Source organism: Chlorocebus sabaeus, chromosome 18, assembly GCF_047675955.1.
Source record: "Chlorocebus sabaeus isolate Y175 chromosome 18, mChlSab1.0.hap1, whole genome shotgun sequence".
Classification (NCBI taxonomy): domain Eukaryota; kingdom Metazoa; phylum Chordata; class Mammalia; order Primates; family Cercopithecidae; genus Chlorocebus; species Chlorocebus sabaeus.
Window position 1 is genome coordinate 31,815,027 of NC_132921.1, and position 7,812 is coordinate 31,822,838.

The 7,812-nt window shown below is 45.3% G+C and overlaps 1 pseudogene; it reads left to right on the forward strand.

Annotated features, from left to right (window-relative positions):
* The first annotated feature begins 474 nt into the window (after window positions 1-474).
* On the forward strand, window positions 475-1,860 carry LOC103222412 (uncharacterized; annotated as a pseudogene).
* The last annotated feature ends 5,952 nt before the right edge of the window (window positions 1,861-7,812 follow it).

Here is a 7,812-nt window from a genome sequence, read left to right on the forward strand (position 1 = left end):
TTTCCTTCTCTTAGGTCTCCCCAGTGCTTTCTCACTGGCCACAGCTTCCTCCTTCTTCCTTTCCACAGCAGCCTCCCACTCCCCAGCTCCCGCTACCAGCTCCTCCATGCTTACAGGCCCATGACCCACACTGAGTCCCGCAGACAAGAGCCTGCAGCTACCAAGACCCACCCATCTTAGAAGGCAGGAAGAGAATTAGAAATAATGCGGTCTTTTTTCTTGAGATTTGAGGTCAAAAGCTAGCTAGCGGCTGCACAGGGAAACCAGCTCAGCTATCTCTGACATCAGAGCCTGAGGCTTCCAAGCCTGTGCCCTCAGCAGTGAGGCTGGTAGGTGGGATCACAAACCCCTCCTCCTTCGCATCCCTGCCCTCTGCATCCCTGCTCGCCTCTCGCTAACACTGCTTCTAGTTTCTAGAGGCAGTTGCAAAGCCAACTTTAAGGCTAAGGAGTCCAAAGGAGTCCGGCGCTGACGGTGAATTTCAGGCATGTGGTAGGCTGTGGGGAGAGATCATCAGTCTTCAGGTGACAGTCTTTTCTCCACCTGTGAGCAAGGTTGACAAGGGCAGAGGTGGCCTCACTGCCTTCAGCTTGTCTTCATTCAGGCTGTGGTCATTTCTATAGACCAGTGGTACCCAGACCATCAGCATCATCGTCACCTAGGAACTTGTTAGCAATACAAATTTCTAACAGCAGAGCTGTGGACAGTTTGCCGGGTCTGTTAGGGCCTCCAGCCTGGAATCACGCCATCGTCATGTCCCACTACCTGCACAATCCTCCAAAACATGTCTCTGTCCATCAGGAACGTGGCCAATGACACCAGGTCTGCAGATGGACAGGATAAATTTGGTCATGATGGTCCTACAGGAGATGTTTATGTTCCACTTGATTTCCACACCTGCCATCCAGGAGGATTTGCTTATGTTCAATTTGAGGATGTTCATGATGCTGAAGATGCTTTGCATAATTTGGACAGGAAATAGATTTGTGGACATCAGGTTGAAATACAGTTTACACAGGGGAATCAGAAGACACCAAATCAGATGAAAGCTAAGGAACAGCGGAATGTGTACAGTTCTTCACGCCATGATGGTTATGACAGATACAGAGATTCTAGAAGCCAAAGTTATTAAAGGAGATCCAGAAGTCAGTCTTTTGATTACAATTATAGAAGATCTTACAGTCCTAGAAATCAACCAACTGGAAAACCACGGAGTAGCAGAAGCCGTTCTGACCATGGTGGATTCAAACACCAAAATCCGTATTTTTTGGATGAAGGCTAAATCACATTCTGGGTCTGCATCCCACACCAAAACTAGAGGCACCTCTAAAACAGATTCCAGGCTGGGTGCAGTGACGCACACCTTTAATCCCAGGAGTTTGGGGGACTGAGGCTGGAGGATCACTTGAGCTCAGGAGTTTGAGATCAGTCTGGGCAACGTGGCAAAACACCGTCTCTCCAAAAAAAAAAAAAAAAAAATTAGCCAGGCATGGCAGTGCATGCCTGTAGTCCCAGCTACTTGGGAGGCTGAAGTGGGAGGATTGGTTGAGCCTGGGAGGTGGAGGCTGCAGTGAGCCTTGATTGTGCCACTACACTCTAGCCTGGCTGACACAGCAAGACCCTGTCTCAAAAAGTAAGTAAAAATGAATAAATAAATCAGATTCCAAGCATATTAAATAAGCCTGGCTCAAGATATGAAAAGGAATCAAAGAAAAAAGAACTATTTAGATCCAAATGTCAGTCAAGATCACAGTCTAGTTCTAGTTCAAAATCTAAATCAAGGTATTGGACTGCTCCTAAATCCAACAGCCACTGGTAGTATAAACTAAGATTGTTTTTAGGCACATATCATTTATTTATAGTTTGGTTTACTTAAATTATCAGGAATTGGCCAGGCATGGTGGCTCACCCCTATAATCCTAGCACTTTGGGAGGCTGAGGCAGGCAGATCTCTTGAGCCCAGGAGTTCGAGACCAGCTTGGGCAACACAGTGAAACCCCTATCTCTACCAAAAATTAAAATATTCGCTGGGCATGGTGGTGTGCACCTGTGGTACCAGCTACCTGCGAGGCTGAAGCAGGAGTATTGCTTGAGTCCAGGAGATCGAGGCTACATTGAACCGAGATCACACCACTGCACTCCAGCCTGGGTGACAAAATTAGACCCTGTTTCAAAAAAAAAAAAAAAAATCAGGAACACAATATTGTAACGATGCTTTTAAAACACTTCTTTTTAAAAACACTGTACCAGGCAATGGTAATAATTCAAATGATATGCTGTGGAGAAGTCACTTTTAAGAGTCCAGTTTGTAACCCCGTCTCTACTAAACAAAATACAAAAACTAGGGCGTAGTGGTGGGCACCTGTAGTCCCAGCTACTCGGGAGGCTGAGGCAGGAGAATGGCGTGAACCCGGGAGGCGGAGCTAGGAGTGACCCAAGATCGCGGCACTGCACTCCAGCCTGTGAGACAGAGCGAGACTCCGTCTCAAAAAACAATTAAAAAAAGAGTCCAGGCCGGGTGCGGTGGCTCACGCCTGTAATCCCAGCACTTTGGGAGGCTGAGGCGGGTGGATCACGATGTCAGGAGATCGAGACCATCCTGGCTAACACGGTGAAACCCCCGTCTCTACCGAAAATACAAAAAATTAGCCGGGCGAGGTGGCGGGCGCCTGTAGTCCCAGCTACTCGGGAGGCTGAGGCACGAGAATGGCATGAACCCGGGAGGCGGAGCTTGCAGTGAGCCGAGATCGCGCCCCTGCACTCCAGCCTGAGCGACAGAGCGAGACTCCGTCTCAAAAAACAAACAAAAAAGAGTCCAGTTTGTTTAAGGTTATAGGTAACCACCAGTTCGTGGTGTCTCTGTATATTTTTAAAAGATTCTTTTCTTCGTGCTTGAAATTTGTGGCAAAAAGATGTTGCTTGGCCATAATTTGCAACATTTTCTTTCTTTCTTTTTTTTTTTAAAGACAGGCTGTCTTGCTTTGTCACCCAGGCTGGAGTGCAGTGATGCAATCAAAGCTCATTGCAACCTCTAATTCTTGGGCTCAAGTGATCCTCCCACCACCACATCTCAAGTAGTTTGACTATAGGTGCACGCCACCATTCTTGGCTCATTTTAAAATTTTTTGTAGAGATGGGGTCTCGCCATGTTGCCCAGACTGGTCTCAAAATCCTGGGCTCAAGCAAATCACCCACTTTGGCTTTCCAAAGTGTTAGGATTACAGGTGTGAGCCACCGTGCCCGGCCTCACATTGTCTTATTAAAAATAAACTTTCATATTCATATTTGGTAGAATTGTTAACTTAGAAATGTAGCTTGCTAATAAGATAGAATGATACAAAAGTGAAGTTGTAGCCACAGTAAAGTACTATTGCTCAGACACATTTAGGTTCAGGCTGGGCCTGGATGTCTTAACAAGATGTCTAGGCCTGTGATAATCGTTTGTTTATCATGCAATGGGGAATAGTTCTTTTGTTGACCCCACTGTTTTAGGGAATGATGCCAACTGGATTATGCAATATTTTCAGGGAGATCGAGTTTTGACTGAAACGTGGAGTCTTCACTAGTTCTTTTGGTTTCTATGAAGATTTGGACATAGAAAACATGAGAAAAACTTACCTTAAAATTTGAGCAGTTCGGCCGGGTGCGGTGTCTCAAGCCTGTAATCCCAGCACTTTGGGAGGCCGAGACGGGCGGATCACGAGGTCAGGAGATCAAGACCATCCTGACTAACACGGTGAAACCCCGTCTCTACTAAAAAATACAAAAATCTAGCCGGGCGAGGTGGCGGGCGCCTGTAGTCCCAGCTACTCGGGAGGCTGAGGCATGAGAATGGCGTAAACCCAGGAGGCGGAGCTTGCAGTGAGCTGAGATCCGGCCACTGCACTCCAGCCTGGGCGACAGAGCAAGACTCCGTCTCAAAAAAAAAAAAAAAAAAAAAAAATTTGAGCAGTTCAGTGGTGGCAGAAATCATTTTAAGGGGAAAAGAATGTTCCCATGCAATTATTCTAAGATTTAAGGAGCATTGTTGACCATGGTATTGCTTTGTTTTCATACTGCTGTTAGAAGCAAGTAAATTGTTTCAAAGTAGATTTTGCACGTGCATATGTAAAAGTACTGAATTTTAGGCCCAGTGCGGTGGCTCACAGCTGTAATCCCAGCACTTTGGGAGGCCGAGGCAGGCGGATCACCTGAGGTCAGGAGTTCGAGACCAGCCTGGCCAACATGGTGAAACCTCGTCTCTACTAAAAATACTAAAATTAGCCGGACATGGTGGCACGTGCCTGTAATACCAGCTACTCAGGAGGCTGAGGCAAGAGAATCACTTGAACTCGGAAGGCTGAGATCACGCCATTGCACTTCAGCCTGGGTGACACAGTGAGACTTCATCTCAAAAAAATAAAATATAAAAGTACTAAATTTTGATGCTTGCAGTATGTGGCGTGTGCGTTTGTATACAAATTTGCCTACCTCTTTATGAGGGAGGTTTGCTCTTCATGCCTCAGTTTATTTAATGTGAGCTAAGATGAAAGACAGCACTTCGTTCTAGGTGATTCTGTGGTGCCATGAAATTCAAAGTAATTTTGGAAAAAGAATTAGTCAACTTTCAGCAAGTCACATCTCTGAGTTTTTGGTTATCAATGTAGTGCCTGACTAAAAATGGAGTAATACCCTTCATTTATTATACCCTTCATTCAAATATATCATTTACAATTTAAAGTGTTTCTCTGAAAGATTGTTTTGGGGGCAAAAGTGACTTGACATGTTCAATCTCGTTTCAGAATAAAAAGCTAGCATCTTTTAAAATCTGACATGCTTACTTACATATTTAAGTATGAATTATCTTAGGGAAACAATTCCTTTTAAAGGATTACTTTTTTCAATTTTGGTTTTAGTAATCTAGGCTTTGCCTGTAAAGAACAAAAACATGGCTTTTAAATATTGTTTGTGGAATGTGTTTATAAAGGATTGATTCTAGAACCTTTGTATATTTGATAGTGTTTCTAACTTTCATTTCTTTACCATTTGCAGTTAATGTCCAAGTTCTGCTATGCATCATTTATATGCACGTTTCTATAATTTTTTGAGATTTTCCTGGATGTATGGTTAAACAACAAAAAGTCTATTTAAAACTGTACCAGTAGTTTGAAGTTGTGGCAAAGAGGAAAATTGTGAGGTTACACTTCGTATTTTCTTTCTAATAGAAACTTCTAAAAAGGTAATGTTATGTGTTATTTTTAGGAAATATTGTGTACAGCTTTTCAAACATCAATGTTTGGATCAAAACAAGACCCAGCTTATTTTCTGCTTGCTGTAAAATAAGCAAACATGCTATAATCAAAACAAAATGAAGGAAATAATGGTTAACTGGAAAAAAAGAAAGGCAAATTCTCCGTTCCATTCCAGGCCCAATGGATCAGAAACTCTAGGGGTGGGCCTGAGGCCCACTGGGCTGGATCAGGAGTCCCTGCACTATCATACATTGCACTATCATACTATTATTTTTTAACATCCAAAAAAAGAAGAGTAAAAAGGATGAGATAAAGGTGAAATTAACAATATTTTAAATGTCTTATTACCCTCTCTTGGCACAATACGCAATTTCAGACAACATCCAACTAGAATGATTATGGATGTAAAGTCGTATTTCAAATAGTCTTCTGGATGATTGCAATTGCAGCCAACTCTGCAAGGTCTGAGGAAAGCGCTGCTGTTTTCATTTCATAATGTGGCTGGGGGCAGAGGAGGGAGGGTCGGCTCTGCCGTGTGGGGGCTGTGCAGTGTGATTTCCATATTAGTGTTGTCTTCAGTCCAAGATTTCTTTTCAACATTGTTTTAAAGCCACTTATCCTTTTTGGAAGCCTTAGTTGACTTAAAAATAGATAATAGAATATCTAAATTCCCTTTGGTGGGCACTATGTAAGTTGCAATTTGATGAAATCCCCGCTCTTCCTCCCACAAAGTACTCCTCCCACACAGCCCTCTAAGGCACGTGAGTCCCTCCACATTCAAAATTACCAACATCGCAGAGCTTTTTCTTTCATGTTGGAAGCAAAACACTCATCTAAGTAGATGCACTATTGTTTTTCTTTCCTTGAGCCCTCTGGGATGTATGCACCCCACTTTGGAGAACCCTGCTCACACACCACCCCTCCACTTCCCTTGAAAGCCTTGTGGAGTCCCTCAAGAGATGTCATCAATCCAGAGGCTCAACCAACAGCTGCACAGTTTGCCTAAGAAAGGCTCAGTCCAGGGGGCTCGCAGGAGACCACATATCCCTCTTTCCTGCATGACCAGTCCACCCTGAGTTTCTGTTACCACTCCAGAGGCTCAGACACAGGGGTGTGGAGTCTTGCCCGCAGCCAGCATGGCAGGGGCAGCTGCTAGACAGCCCCAGGCAGGCGGCACTGGGCCCTGACCCCACATGCCAGGCCCTGTCCAGCGGCCACCACGGGCAGTGGGCCAAGGGGCTTTCCCTGTGGGCAGCCCCAGCTGGCGGGCGAAGGCTGGGGGAACACGAGGGAGGGGCAGCTGCGACACCAGCTTCTTGTGGCATTTCTGAAATCTCATTTCCTGCCATAATTCTGAAGCAGGTGTTTCTGTTTTTTAGAGCGTCTTCAGTTGCTATTCTGGTCGTGTGAGTCGCTAGTTTTTTCCAAAGACTGAACTGCTATTTTTTCCTCTGGTGGAGGCACGGTGAGCAGCTGGTCCCCCACCAGCATCAGTTGGGTAGCAGGCCCCCCTCGGCCAGCCCCAGCCTGGGGGCGTGGGGACCCTTCACAGACTGAGCTGAGGAGCCACAGGGGAGCAGGGAGCTCCGTCTGCTGAGCGGCCACCCAGCACTTTGTGTTTCAGTTCGCATCGAGCATGTAGTGTGCACCTGCCCTGCCCAGGAGAAGCAAAACAAAAACAAGCCACGCCCCCAGTGCCTGCTTGAGGGACCTCAGCCCCACAGGGCATTGGGAGTGGCTGGAGTCAAACCCAGGCCTAGGGAGAGGCAGGTACAGAGCTTCTTAAGTGAAATACCAGGATCTCAAATCCAAGAATTTTAGATCTGGAGTCTCCAAACACCCTGAGACTCACACCAGACACATTCAGGAGGTTCGTGACCCCTCTACGAGACTTTTAGTTTTCATTTGAATGAAGCTCTTAAAAATTAGTGTAAACACATCTGACATCAGATGACAGATCATCTCACAACTAAGTACTTCTAGAGATCTCAGAGCCAAATAGTAGTAATTTAATAGGACGGAGTAGATGATGTCATTTGTAAATACCACAATAGTGTTCTATATGAGTGAAATGTGGCAATTTTTCCAATACAGGCAAGATTTGAAGAGCCCCATGATTACACCACACAGCCGGGGTATCACTGAGCACAGCAGTCATGGTGTTTGAGTTCAGAAAGACAACACAGCAAGTCACATTAATGTGCTAATGAGTTTGGGTGGTTTTTCAGGGACTTTTGGTGTTTTCTTTGTACACTGATTTTGATTTTAGAATTATTTAAGAGTCATTAAAATATTCAGAATTTAAGTAATTTTATGGCTGGGCATGGTGGCTCACGCCTGTAATCCCAGCACTTTGGGAGGCCAAGGCGGGAGGATCACAAGGTCAGGAAATCAAGACCATCCTGGCTAGTACAGTGAAACCCTGTCTCTACTAAAAATACAAAAAAGTAGCCAGCCATTGGGGCACATGCCTGTAATCCCAGCTACTGGGGAGGCTGAGGCAGGAGAATCCCTTGAACCTGGGAGGCACAGTTTGCAGTAAGCCAAGATCACGCCACTGCACTCCAGCCTGGGCAACAAA